Source organism: Marmota flaviventris, chromosome 18 (assembly GCF_047511675.1).
Source record: "Marmota flaviventris isolate mMarFla1 chromosome 18, mMarFla1.hap1, whole genome shotgun sequence".
NCBI classification, from domain to species: domain Eukaryota; kingdom Metazoa; phylum Chordata; class Mammalia; order Rodentia; family Sciuridae; genus Marmota; species Marmota flaviventris.
This window is the reverse complement of record NC_092515.1, coordinates 36,936,167-36,949,276: the sequence shown is the minus strand read 5'-3', so window position 1 is coordinate 36,949,276 and position 13,110 is coordinate 36,936,167. Positions and strand designations below refer to the sequence as shown.

Below are 13,110 nucleotides of genomic sequence, written 5' to 3'. Positions count from 1 at the left end.
CTGCTTCCCCTCCCCCGTGGCTACGTTTCCTCCAAGAGGAGGGCATCCAGTGGCTGACGGATGTGGGGCAGAAAGGTCTGGCTCCCTGCCCTGGTTCCCTCCAGGACACCCAGCTCCCCTCAGGTCGGCTGAGGCATGGCGTCTACACCGCAGCCCGCTTCTCCTCTGCCTGGTGCTACTTCCCTCCTTCTGCCCACAGATCTGACCCTAGAGCCCTCCCTGGTGGGGGCCCTGATCTCGACCTGTCGCTGCCTGCTTCTGAAGTGGGGGGGCTCACTGCTCCCAAGAAAACCGTTGATCTTTTTTCACCTCTCCAACAAACCCTTACTGACCATCCTCATGGGCGGAGGTGGGAGCCTGGGACATGGACGGGGCACTGTTCTGCGGAGTTAGTGCAGGCACTGGACATGGACATGGTCCAAGCCCAGCTGTGCTGCTAGCACAGCAATGTGACAGGCCCTGGAGGAGGGTCAGGGTGGGGACAGCCAGGGAAGGCTTCCTGGAGGAGGGGGCCCCTGACCTGAGGATGAGCTGATCCTACCAGAGACAGGAGACAGAGGGAGGCCAGAAGGCTACTGCCTGCTCTGTCACCTGAGCTCTCTTCATACTCAGGCTCCATTCATCCCCCGGAGAAGACAGAGGGACACGCTTTCCTTCCCTTCCTCGCCCTGCTCCCAGGGACTCTGAGCCCCATGAGCTGCATGAACTGATGGGAACTGGCTCGTGCTGCCCCTTGGTGCTGGGCCAGAGAGGGGCAGGACGGGCACGCCTGGCTGTGGGGCAGGCAGAAGGGGCAGGTGGGCGTGCTGGGACTATGTTGGAGTCACTGGGTCAGGGGGTGGTCACTCTGCAGGATGAGGATCCGGAGGCCCACAGAATCGCAGAGGAGTGCACACACCTTGGTGCATTTTCTAGCAAGTGTTCATCCAGCTCGCTAGAGGGACCTGGCCTGTTGTGTTCGGTGACATTCCCGGCGACTAGACCAGCTCCATAAATGCGTGTTGAATATAATGAGGCGACCCAGGGCCAAGGAGGCCAAGGGCAGCTGCTGTGGACACCAAGGGCTGAGAGAATCACCCCAAGGGGGGTCATACAAAGGCTCCGCTGGTCCCCTGGCCCGGGACCCTGCCTCAAGTTGGCCGTTCCGAGGTGAGCGCAGGAAACCCAGACCAGACCCCACGACACCAGGTCCCGAGCGCTGTGCGCCTTTTTGCAAAGTTCATGTTCACCACATTGATGTTCGTGAGGAAGCTTCCTGGTTCTTGGTAACACCTAGGCTCACCCACCCTCCTTCCCTGGACTTCCAGCCCTCCCTCTTCAGGACTGTCCCCAGCTCCATGCTAGCAGCGGAAGGGCTAAGGGCCAGAAAGCAAAGATTCCAGGCCAAGGACTCCAGGCTCCGTCAATTTTGTACCTTCTGGGCAGGCTCCACCCTGGTCTGGGGGGGAAGGACTTGTGGGTCCCTTGCCTGCTGGTTCTCGTTCCCTCCCTTGGTGCTGGCAGGGCATTGATGGGGAGCAGATCTTATCGCCCTGGGGCCCTTAAACTGCCATTGACCTGCAGAAATCACAGCTTCCCAGCATCCCCCACACCATTCCCACACGCCGGCCCCTGGGCAGCTGTGGAAAATTCCTGATTAAGATCTCATGAAAGGATGTGGCCAGGGCTGGTTTCCCGCAGCCCTGGGGTAGGGGCAGAGGAAGAGACCACGAATTTGCTGGGTGACCTTGGGCAAGACATTTCCTCCTCCCTTGGAAAAAACCTGGTGTGGGATCTCAGCCCTGCAGGGAGTGGGTGCTGCTGGGAGAAGCTTTTCCTGCCCCTCTACATTTCCTGGGGTGGGAGGGGTTTAAGCAGAAACCCTCAAGGGGCTTTCTGACACCTTGGCCCAAACCACAGGACCCACCAAGGAAGGAGATTCTTTTTTTTTTTTTTGGTACCAGGAATTGAACCCACAGGTGCTTAGCCCCTGAGCCACATCCCCAGCCCATTTTTAAATTTTGAGAAAGGGTCTCACTAAGTTGCTTAGAGCCTCCTCACTAAGTTGCTGAGGCTGGCTTTGAACCTGTGATCCTCCTGCCTCTAGAGCCACTGGGATTATAGGCTTCCCCACTGTGCCCAGTTTAAGAAGGGGATTCTTGTGTTTGAACAGAATTTAACTGATATGAGAAATGCTCACAAAGGTGCTCTTCTTGATGGAGAGGGGCTGGGGGCACTGTGCTAGGTCACACACGGTGCCAGCCTTGCAGAATTCAGCTTCCAGGAGACCCTACAGGCCAGGTGGGCCCTGGAGCCCTCAGGGTCTGAGACTCCTCAAGTCCTAAGCAAAGCCCTGGGATTGGCTGAAGGTAGTCAGTTTCTGGGTGACATTGAGCAAGTCATTTGATCTAGGTGAGCTTCTGCTGCAGCAAACCAGAAGTGACACCTTCTCAGAGTGCCAGGCATCTCCTACCCACCAGCATCTTCCTTCCCCTGGCTGAGAGACATGGGGCCCCTCACCTCCCTTGGTTCTCAAAAGGAGAACAGGGCAACCAAGGACCCAAAGACTCAGTGGTCAGGGAAATCCCTAGAAGTGACCAGCCCAGAGGCAGGACTGGGGCGAGCCCAGGACGACCTGCTGCAGCATCACAACCTCTGGGCCTCCTTTATCATGCCCCTTCTGTATACAGGCCCTGGCTCTTACTGCGTAGCCTGACAGACCAGCAAGACCATGCAACTGGCCAGCAGAGAGGGAAGCCAGGAGGGGACACAGGGCAAGGAGGAAGGAGGCTGGGGCCAGGCACGGTCCAGAGGGAAAGACGTGGTGGGACTGGAGCGCCCAGTGCCCTGGGGAGGAGGGAAGAAATGGCAGGACACACGGCTGAAAGGGGTCTGGTTGTTTCTTCATTATGCCATATTTATTGAGTGCCTACTGCATACCATGCCCCACATTAGGCAAAGAAGGCACTACAGGGAACAAGACAGACCCTGCCCGCTGGGAGCGCACACTCTAGTGGGAGAGACAGACAATAAATAGACGCCTCTTATGATACGTTTAGTGATGATCGCTGTTGAGAAGACAAAGCTGCTTCTTAGGAGGAGCATTAGGCCCCTCTGAGGGTGGAAAGTGAGAGCTGAGCTCCTACAGTGAGGAGGTGTCACCCAAAAAGCATGGCATGTGCCACAGGGCTTTGGACTGGGCCCTGGGCAGGAGTGTCTTGGACTTCAGGAAGAGCACTGAGGACCCTGTGACTGGAGCAGGGACCAGGGAGATGGGTTTCAGACTCAGAAGAGGGGTCAGTGGCCTCATAGGCCAGGGTGAGGAGTTCCATACTGTTGAGTGATTTTCCTGTCAGGAAGCTGCTGACCCAGGGAGACCAGTTAGGGGCCACTGCAGGTGTGCAGTGGTGGGGGTCAGGCCGTGGCTCTCGGGGGCCAGATGGCAAGGTCTATCCTGAGGGCAGGGACAGACCAGCACACAGACTCCAGGGGGCAGGGGTTTGTGGAGAGCAGGGAGCTGGGAGAACAATGGCGATACTGTTTCCAAGTAGGAATCCCTGAGGAAGGGCCTTGGCTGTCAGGGGTGAGCTCAGCTTTGCCCTGGGGTGCAGGCCCCATCTGCTTTTGGAAAGCTGGCGGGGTGTGGTGGTGTGGTAAGCGGTCAAGTCTGAAGAAACAGGGCCCTGGAGACGGCCGGAGGCTGCAGCAACAGCCAGGCAGGAACGGCTGGCCCGCTGAGCCGGACCTCCTCAGTTGCACTTGGACTTGGGACCCTACCCTGGAGACCCAGTGTGCCTAGTGGACGGGAGAGGAGCAGGTGTGGGTATTTTAAAGCCCCTGTGATTCTGAGGAGCAGCGGGACTGGGGTCCAGTGGGTGACAGAGATGCACCATGCCCACAAGCATGCCACCCCACCCGTCCTGTGTCCTTGCTCACGACCAGGTCCCACGAGGCTCGCCTGGAGAGGATGGGTATGATGCAACCCTGGTGTCGTGAAATAGCCGGGTAAGAGGATGCGCTGCTCGTCGGCCTGATTCACAACACCAGCTGCAGCAGCCATACCAGAACGCGCCGGCCTCCTCCTCTGGGGCGTGGCTCCTCAGGTTTGGACACAGTGACAAGACCATGCAAGATCGTCCCCAACCAGTGGCTGCTCCAGGTCAGTGCCACTCTGGGAACGGGTGTCTGCCCACGAGGGGCTCACAGACTTGGTGACAACAGGGAAGAGGGGACAGACACCAAACCCACACGGCGAGGAGGAGCAGAGCAGCAGTGCAGGCCCAGCCCGGGGGGCCTGGAAGCCAGAGCTGGGCGCCCCCCCCCCGCCCCCAAGCACTGGCGTCCCTGAGCCTTACAGAGCACTCGGCTGTGTCTACTGCAGTCCTAGTCCTCCTACCTGGACAAGGTCACAGCAGCTGGACACTAAGAACCTTGAAGCTATGGAGAGCTAAAGGAAGATACGCATAAGTTGAGACATTTTCATCGTTAAAGAAAGGGCTTTTGGTTCCATTTTCTTCATGGATAGGCTTAAGGAAAAAATGCCCTGTTTAGTCAGTGCTCATCCCAGAGGTAGTTACAGGTTATTACTCACGTATCAGACACATATGGCTACTTTGGAGAACATGCAGAGGAACAAGGAACAATCCCTGTCATTGGGTGGGCACAGTTTGTTGGAGGAGGCAAGGCCACAGGAGCCAGAACCCTGGCAAAAAGGCAGAAATGCCTGTATAGAATGCTACACAGGCTCAGAAAAGGGGCGACTTCCTGCTGCTAGGGCAGGAGATGTTTGAAATACAGTTACAATGAAGCAAAAAAGATAATTAAGAGGGACAGAGCCCAGTGTTAACTTGAAGCTTCCTGGTGGCCAAGGCAAATGATCAGTAGTCACTATCTGATAAAAGAGCGAGTCTCAGTTTTTTTCTCTCTTCCTCTTTTCATAAAACAAATCTCCACCAACCCTTTATACCTCGATTCAGGCTTAATCCAATCCAGGGGTGGTCTGAGCTCAGCCCCTGCTGCATCAACACAAACCAAAATGGTGATTTTAATAAAAATTCAGTCCTGAACCCATTACTGCACCCCAATGACTGGCAATGTGCTTCCCAGGAGACCATGAAGTCAAATGCACTCTCTCCCCTCCCCTAGTCTTTCATTTAAAAATACACCTTCAGCTTTTCTGACCTTATGGGAGACATTTTTTTCTTGAACACAATAGGGCAAACATGGTTCTTCTGCCCAATATTGAACCCCACAGGAGCCTTTCTGGCCAGAATACTCTAATAGACTCTTAGAAACTAGGAGCCTAGATCCTGTTCCTGCAGCAGCCTGGGGCAAGTCTCAGAGCTGTTTTTAAAAGCTCAGACCCACCCTCTCCGTCCCCGAGCTGGGCCTCACCCTGGACACACAGTGGGTGGAAGAATACCAAGTGGGCCGGCCTGGCTCTGCACCATCTACTTTAGGACCCATGAGCTTCAGTTTCAGTGTCTGGCAAATGGAAAACATCTCACCCAGTCAATGGGCTTTGTGATGACCAAGGGTGGGGGCCTTGTGAGAGAAGCATTTTGGAGGACATTAGGAGAGCTCTGCAAATACAAATTAAAAGAAAAAATGGGGGTGGGAAATAAAAGGTAGGAGAAAACCAGCTCATCCCTGACTAGTTTGGCTGGTTTCATGTGTTTTCTGGTGAAGGACAGCTGCTAAGATTTATTTAAAAAAAATTTTTTTTAAGCGGGACATGGTGAAGAGTCGGGGCAAGAGCTGCTCAGGATCAGAAGGTGAGACAGAAGGGGCTGGCTCTAGCTCTCCACAGTCACCGGAGCTCGGCTTTGATATAAGCTATAGGTAAAAGCAGAAAATGTCACCCCTTTACCAGATATTGAAAGAAGCTGCTCACCTCCTCAAGGTCCCAAGGATCATCGCCAGTGGTCACCAGCACTCAGGAAGTCACTTGTGCTTGAGCTGCATTTATGCTACCATAAGGGAGGGCGAGGGGTCTCTGCTCTTGACTGGGACCACAGGGGACCCTGGAGCTCTGGCTGGGTGCAGGTCCTGCAGGCAGCATGTGAGCCCCCCCACAACAAGTTTGAGAAGGTGCATGTGAAGCAGTAGGGGTCTTACCCCAAGGGAGCTCACAGTTCCCAGAGCACTGTGCACTGACAGGGCTCGGGACAAGCCCCAATCAAGTCATGTGCCTGCCAATATGGACAGAGGAGACTGGGAGCAGGCAGACTCCAGGAGAGTACATCTTTAGTTCAGGGGCAGGGATTCATCCCAAGTTGTCAGGAGTGTGTTTGCTGTGGCTTCTTGAAAACGTGACCTTGACTCCCATAGGCATACTGACACTCTACATCCTATGAGCAATCATGTTGGGTGGGGGACAGGGCTTTGCAAGCAGGCCTACTTCACCACTCCCTACTTTCAGCATCAACAAGGGCTCCTCCTCTGGAGGGCATGAAAATCTCCTGTGGGTAAAAAACAGCCATCAGCGCCCAGCCCTAATCCAGGCCAATGACGTCAGAAACTCTGGAGGTAGGGGCATGGAAATCAGGAGTGATTATAAGAATCAGAGTGATTCGAATATGTTACTTGGTGCAATAACCGCAGAGCTGGAGAATAAGCCAAAGGAAAGGACGTGTGTTGGGCAGAGCTGCTCCTCTGGATAAAGGAAACGCTAGTTATTTTCTTTCTTCCTTTTGCAGTGCTGGGGATTGAACCCAGGGCTTCACACACATTAGGCAAGTGCTTTTCACTGAGCTATGCCCTCATTTCAGGAATGGTGATTTAATTAAAAAACGAATTTGGCCAGGCACAGTGGTGCACACCTGCAACCCCAGCATCTTCAGAGGCTGAGGCAAGAGGATCCCAAGTACAAGACCAGCTTCAGCAACTTAGCGAGGCCCTGAGCAACTTAGCAAGAACTCTACAAAATAAAAACAAAAAAGGGCAGGGGATGTGGCTCAGTGGTTAAGTGCTTCTGGGTTCAATCCTCCCTGCCCTCCAAAATCTTTCATATCTTTCATTTTGAGCTGGGCGCGGTGGTGCATACCTGTAATCCCCAGAGACTTGGGAAGTTGAGGCAGGAGGATAGTGAGTTCAAAGTCAGCCTCAGCCACAGTGAGGTGCTAAGCAACTCAGGGAGATCCTGTCTCTAAATAAAATACAAAAAAGGGCTGGGGATGTGGCTCAGTGTTTGAGTACCCTCGGGGGTTCAATCTCTAGTACCCACCCACACACACAAAAAAATGTTCATGTTGTAAAGGGTTTTAAAGAGCTTTCTTCTCCTTCTTCTGTATGCATGAGTTTATAAGCTGCCCACCAGCATTGCCTTTGTGCTGAATTCACTGCCCAGGGCAACAGGCAGCCTTGTGACTGCTGGTTTCCACAGACAAGTGTGTGCCCCAAATCAGACACCCCTGACCCATCTCTCTCCTCAGGGGCCACATGCACTCAAGGGCCCCCTGACCCCCACACACTCACCTTGAGCAAGGCACATGCCTAGGGGCAGCGTTCCAGGATGGGCTGAACACGAGGCCTTCGAGGCCTTCGACCACCAACAGCCCCTCAACTCACCTGAGTCCTGCTGTTTGTCCTACTTCAAGGTCGTAGGAGAGGTTAACAGCTGTGCTATAGGCTACGGCCTAAGAAGCAGGCCAGCTGGAGCCAGGCCAACAGGGGACCTGGGGCTCTCTGCACCCACACCATGTCTGCAGGTCTGGGTCCTGACCACTTGCACACAGCGCCTCATACCCAGCTTCTAGGAATCCTGCCATCGATATTCCTCTTTATGTGTCCCCTTCTTGTGACATTTCTTAATGTCACTGCACTGTGTCTGTGTATGTGCTTATCTCTTCCCCTTCCACGCAGTGAGCTTGAGCAAGTAGGGACTTCACCTCAGTCTCAGAAGTCACCATGTGCCTCGCCCCAAGGCCCTGGTGGGTGCTGAGTGGATGAGTGAACGGTCCTCCAGGCAGCCAGGGGCGGGGCCATCTGATAGGAAGAGGCCCTGACTTTGCTCACTGGGTAAAATGTAAGCTCCCCGAGGGCAGGGCTCTCAGTTCAGTTCACCACTGTGTCCCCAGGTTCTGGAACAAGGTGTGGTTTAGGGAGGCCTTCAAACATTCTCCACTTAGCAGTCACTGAATAAACGAGAACCTCAAGTTGAATTTGACACATCAATGTCACCCAAGAGCAAAGTTTTGGTTTACCTGCTTTTACATACTCTTATCTCCTCATCCCTAATGTCAGATCAGGCTGGGCAGGCAGCAACCAATCTGGTCGAGCTTCCACTCGGTGTCTCCTCAGACCCTTCCCCTGTCCCCTCTGTGGGTCTGATCGAGTTCTCAATAAAGCCTGTTCAGCGGCCCTTTTAAATCTGCCAACTTTGGTTGCTGCCTGCCCAGCCTGATCTGACACCTAAGACTGGGGTAATTGGTCCCAACTGCAGAAGCCAAATGGCAGAGGACACATTTATGGCCTTAGAGAGCATCTACATGAAGCAGGGAGCAGGATGGCCAAAACTAACTTTTGCTTGTTGAGGTCTGCTTCGTGAAGGTACCAGGTGATTTGTACAAAGCACCTTAACCTTCCCTGTCCCTGAGGGAATGGAGTCAAGTGTCCCTGCTTTCCCAGGGGCAAACTGGTTCAGAGTGATTAAATAACTTGCCCTCATTAGCACCATTACAAGGGCTGAGGAACAGATTTTAACCAACCTCCAGTCGGCTCCGAAGCTGGACTTCCAGTCCACATCTCCTCATGACACAGAGGCTGAGGCCGGGACTGCTGCCTGGCTAGGGCCTGCCTGTGCAGTCTGAGCCTTTGTGCTTTGAGAGCCTCGGGTCTTGAGCTGCAGCCCAGGGCTCCTCAGCGGGTTCTGCCCCAGCATTGCTGAGGTTAGTTTTCAGCTGAACTTCTGACCACTGCTGCCACCAGAGGGCCACATCCCAAGCATTTGCTTTTGAGGAAACAAAGTGCCCTTTTTAGTTTGCCTTAAATTTTCCTAAAAATGCCAGTCAGCTGATCTGTCAGGCTGATCAGGACGAAAGCTCACACCACAGTCCTGTCCCAAACGGGAGGTGTGAGGGTGATGCCACCAGGCTGGCACTGTCTGGGAAGGAGGCATTTGGGGCAACGGAGAAAAGACTTCCCAGTCTGTCTCCCACAGAAAGACCACTCCCTGCACCAGCCCGGCCAGCACCCGCTCTACGGGACTCTGGGGCCCGACTTCCTGCCCTCATCTGTCTCCATATTTCTCTGCGGTGGTTCACTTCTTGGGGCTTCTGTAGAATCCTGACCATTTCTAGAGAAGAGCAGAAGGGTCACTCATTTTGGGGTGACCGATGACCCTCTGTCTTCCCTTGCTCCTTGGGTGGCACTTCCACACTGTGTGACTCACACAGAACCTCAGCCCACTGAGGAGCCTGCAGCAGTAAGAACCCTGGATGATCAAGCGCCCTCACCCTAGAAGCCCCTCTTCATCTGCCTACCCACCTCCATGTTGTCCCCTTGATGGCCACGCCTTGCCAGCCCAGCTCCAGGAGGTGCTGAGAGCCCCCTTGTTAATCCCGACATCAGCACGAGGAGCACTTATCTGACTCCCAGATGACTCATCAGGAAATGGCTTCCCAGAGATCCCAGAGGCCCCACCCAAGCTGAGGACCCCCATGCAAAAGCAATGTGCTGAAAATTCTGTGCAGTCCCTTCAGGGACAGCACACAGGCCACTGGGCAGCTGAAGCTGAGTCCATTCAGGACTTCTCATCAGGGTCTCCCCACGTGGACAGAACACCCCACCTCCCCAGTCATTTGCCTATTCCCGAGCAGAACCCCATGCCCCAGATCCTAAAAATACCCTTCCCTGCCAAACACAGGGGCAGATACTGTCCAAGAGAACAGCAGACACCTGTCCCACTGTCAGGCCTTAGCCTCTTTACCACCCAACCAAACAGGGCCCCCCACTTCCGCACCTCCCCCAAGGCCAATAAGTGGCTCTCAACCCCCATTCAAAATGATTCCCACTGAGGGTCCAAAATAAAGGGTCACAGATTTAAACTGCTCCCAGCCCTAGAATGGTGCCACATGCTGGGCTCACCACCAAAACGCTTCCACCATCCCACAACCTCCAGGCAGAGCCCCACCTTCCCGAGACAGGAGCTGCGTTCTGAGGCTGGCGGGGAGAGTAAGACCTTGGGGCTGGACGGAGTCCTACACTCACACAGGCCTTTCTTGATGCAGGGCCCAGGCAGGCCTTGGGAGCCTCCATGGAGTGGAGAAGGCTGGCTCATTTGCCCCCAGAGGCCAGGAAGGGGCACTTCACTACCTTCTGAGGAGCCCTCCAGGCTGTGCCTCAGCTAAGGAAATTCCCAGGAGAGAGCTTTCTCTTCCACTGAAGGACTGAACAGAGAGAGAACATTCCAGAAATTTACTGGCTCTACCTTGAGGTGGTGGTGAACCATCCTAAACAAAGTAAATACAGAAGTTACCACACAGAAGGAACACACAGAACATGTAGCCTCTTCCACCCTGTCCTCTCTTCCCAAAGGTACCACACAGGGACAATGTCAGAAAAGCAAAGACGAAAAAAGGAAAATAATCAGTTAAATAAAGCAAAGAATTCTCTCCACTGCCTTTCTGACATAGGAACTGACCAAGAAAGAAAAAGCTGTACTTTGCCTCTCCTCCCTCTAGACAGCAGCCGAGGTTAACGGGGCCCACAATTATCCCCTCCAGCCAGCCTGCCTGCCTGGCTCTCCAAAACCGAACCCCACTTCCTGCCCTCTTCAAGAGCCTTCATATCTCACTGTCATTTCCGCCGCCCACAGAAGCACACAGTGCAGCAAATCTGGGTAATCCAATTTAGCTGGAGAGCTCCTCGAAGCCTGAGCCAGGCCCCAAACCTCCAGGCTGCGAGTGCCAGCAGAGGCACAGCCAGAGAGGATAGGGTAAAAGCGACAGAGATAATGAGAGCTTCCTCGTCGTTTATTTGTGTCCTTTATTTGCTCAATCTGGCTTGGCTGAAGGGGCCTTACTTTCAGGTCACACAACCCTGTATACCATCTGATATACCCTGAATACCACCTGAGAGCCTGGCGAGACAGGTCTGCAGGGGTCACCAGAGCGGTTGCGGCACATCTGTTTTGAGGCTGGATGCCTCCTCCAGGATCACGGGCTTTTTACTTCTTACTCAAATAGAAGCCAATGTTTGGGGTGAATTTTTTCACCCTCCTTGTCCCCAAGAAACATCTGTGTGAGGACAAAGGCAGCTGGAGTTCAGCACATGCAGCGCAATGCAGGGTTTCTGCCAGCACCCCTCCTTTAGTTAAAGATCTGGCCTTGGGCTGAGGCTGTAGCTCAGTGGTGGAGCACTTGCCTAGCATGTATAAGGCACTGGGTTCGATCCTCAGCAACACATAAAAATAAATAAATAGCCCTGGTGCAGTGGCACATGCTTATAATCCCAGCAGCTTGGGAGGCTGAGGCAGGAGGATAGTGAGTTCAAATGCAGCCTCAGTAACTTAGCAAGGCACTTAGCAACTCAGTGAGACCCCGTCTCTAAGCAAAATATATGAAAGGGCTGGGGATGTGGCTCAGTGGTTGAGTACCCCTGGGAGAGAGGGAGGGAAGGGAGGGAAGGGAGGAGGGAAGGAAGGAAGGAAGGAAGGAAAAAAGGAAGAAAAATATTGTGTCCATCTATAACTAAAAAAATATTTTTAAAAATCTGGACTTTATTACTACTAACAGTAAGTCAAATTTCCCACCTCTGCTTTGCAATGTGCTCCTTTGCCTAGGCGGTTCTGCAAGCATGTCAGAAGGATCAGCCTGCCTCTACCCAACATGGGGAAGCGTCCATTTCCTCCACCTTCTCTCAGACTAAATCCCTGCTAAGGACCAGAAGCTGAGAGAGTTTGAATCTAGGCCTGGGAGCTGGTCTGGAGGACAGGGATGGGGAGTGGCACTAGAGGCCAAGGCAGAGCATCTGCTCAAACATCTGCAGAGCCATTCAATGTGGGGCAGGCACACCTGGGGGTGTATTTCAAAAACTGAAGTTTAGGACAAAAATTTTCCTCCTCAGATTAGTGACTTGGAATCACAAGTACCACCACTCAAGTGATCCTGGCAAAAAGGTGGACAGAAGAGAAGACCTGCTTTCTTAGATGCATGAACAACCCTGGGGTGGGGGACAGGGCTTGAATGACCTTGGACATCCATCTCCAGCTACTTGGCATGGTCCAGACACACCTGTACATCTAACTAGGTAAGAGGGGACACAGATCTCCTGGGATGTCTTTGGAAACACTCCAGTAACTGGATTTAAATCTTTTCCCACTACTCTTCTCAGTTAGAAACAAGTGGCAGAAAGATGTCTCTCCCTCCTGCCCCTGCCTGGTGGGTGGGAGGGGTGCTGATACATACCATGAAACTGTTAGAAATGGGCTGGAAATGGGATGACTTCTGAATTCAGACTGAAAGAATTAAGAATGGACCCTGAAAACTGTCTCGTTTTCCTGTTTTATAAGTTGATGACTTCTTCCTGATATTTCTGAAATGCAGATGCAAAAGCTCTATTTTACTAATGTAAAAATGGCCATTCCCACCAGGAATTTTACAGGTAACTCTTCTGCCCAAGGTGCTATACAGTCCCCAATCCACCTTGGTGGCTGACTGAGGCTCAGCAGAGTCCACAGTCGGAGCAGGGGCCAGCAACCCTTTGGCAGGTCTGGGGCAACATGTCTGGGTTTTATTCTCTAACCCAGCACTCGGCACGCTCCAGGCACATGCTGAGTGGCAGGATGGAAATGTAGCATGTGCTGTGAGACACCTGACGAGTTAGACAATCCTTCCCTTCTGATGCCAAACACAGACACAGGGTGGTGAAGCTCCCATCTAGGGCAGTAGGGTGTGGGAGCATCTATACATACTGTTAAACTTAAGGGTTCAGGCCAGGAGCATTCACTCAAGAAGAGCAGGTGAGGTGCAAATCCACAGATAGAATAGTCCTCTATTTTGTTCTGTTTCTAATCAGCAAATGCTGGGCACTGTGGAAGGCTTGCTATTTGTGGCTTAAGGTAACTAAACCTAGGACTTAACTTGATGCATCACAAGAATAGGCTGCCAAATTGTGATTAACTATCAAGAA

The 13,110-nt window shown here is 53.2% G+C and overlaps 1 long non-coding RNA gene across 3 annotated transcripts in view; it reads left to right on the top strand.

The window, feature by feature from the left end:
* The window catches only part of LOC139702744 (uncharacterized), a 49,445-nt gene that overhangs the window by 27,475 nt on the left and 8,860 nt on the right, over positions 1 to 13,110 (top strand). For all 3 annotated transcript variants that reach the window (XR_011705340.1, XR_011705342.1, XR_011705341.1), the window contains exons 2-3: positions 3,922 to 4,138; positions 12,046 to 12,228. This is a non-coding gene — a long non-coding RNA (uncharacterized lncRNA). The remainder of the gene's footprint in view (positions 1 to 3,921; positions 4,139 to 12,045; positions 12,229 to 13,110) is intronic.